The sequence below is a fragment of the Carlito syrichta genome, unplaced genomic scaffold (genome assembly GCF_000164805.1).
Source record: "Carlito syrichta isolate Samal-C Ts95f unplaced genomic scaffold, Tarsius_syrichta-2.0.1 Scaffold72428, whole genome shotgun sequence".
In the NCBI taxonomy this organism is placed as follows: Eukaryota; Metazoa; Chordata; class Mammalia; order Primates; family Tarsiidae; genus Carlito; species Carlito syrichta.
In genome coordinates this window covers 651,934-652,794 of record NW_007016524.1, presented here as the reverse complement: position 1 = coordinate 652,794, position 861 = coordinate 651,934, and positions in this window count along the sequence as shown.

Sequence of the window (861 nt, the reverse complement as noted above, 5' to 3'; positions counted from 1 at the left end):
AAAAAAAAAAAAAAAGAGAGAGAGAGAGAGAGAGAAAGAAAGAAACGAAATTAGCCAGAGGGGAGGGAAAAAATCCCCGTTCTGAAACCTACATCTGGGCTGGAGGAAAAAGTTTCTGTGGTGTGTTCTCAAAGAATAAATATGCAAAACCGTGCGGTGCTTCTTTTTTCCCTTTCTTTGGAAGAAGAAAAAAGTCATCTCGCAAAGGGGGAGCGGCCCCTGCTCTTTAGGAACGTGGCCCGGGGTCCCGGCCGCGCCAGGGCGAGGACAACGACCGGCGCCTCCCGCCCGTCCGGCTTGGGCTCCCCTCCGCGCGAGCCCGTGTAAACAAACCGGGGCGGCGGACACCGGGAGCCGACCCCGCTCGGGCCCCAGGGCACCCCTCTTGGCCATTCCAAGAAGTTGACCGCCCCTCGCCCCTGCTCCTCCCGCCGGCCCTCTGAGTCTCTCGTTTTTGCTGATGGGGTCCGGCTCTCCGCGGTCCTCGTTGGAGAGGGAAGTTTGTGGGGTGTGCGTGTGGGATTTGGGGGGCGCGCTAGTTGGCAGGGGGTGGGGGGCACGGAAGTTATTGATCTGGTGGCTGTGGTGGAATGTGGCGAGGAGAGTCACGTGGCGGCCTCCTCCTCCTCCACCTTCGCGAGTCTCCTCCCGGGGAAATCGGGGGCGGGCAGCGAGGGGAGCCGGGAGGTCCGCGCTCGGAGGCCGAGGGCGGGGAGGGCGCGCGGCGGACCGCCGGGACCAGAGGAGGTGCGGGCTGGCAGGGCATCGGCGGCGAGGGCCAGGGGGCGACCACTGGAGGCGGAGGACAAAGGGCGGCTTGTGCACCCGCCGGGCCCGCTGGGTCCCGCCGAGGTCCGCGCC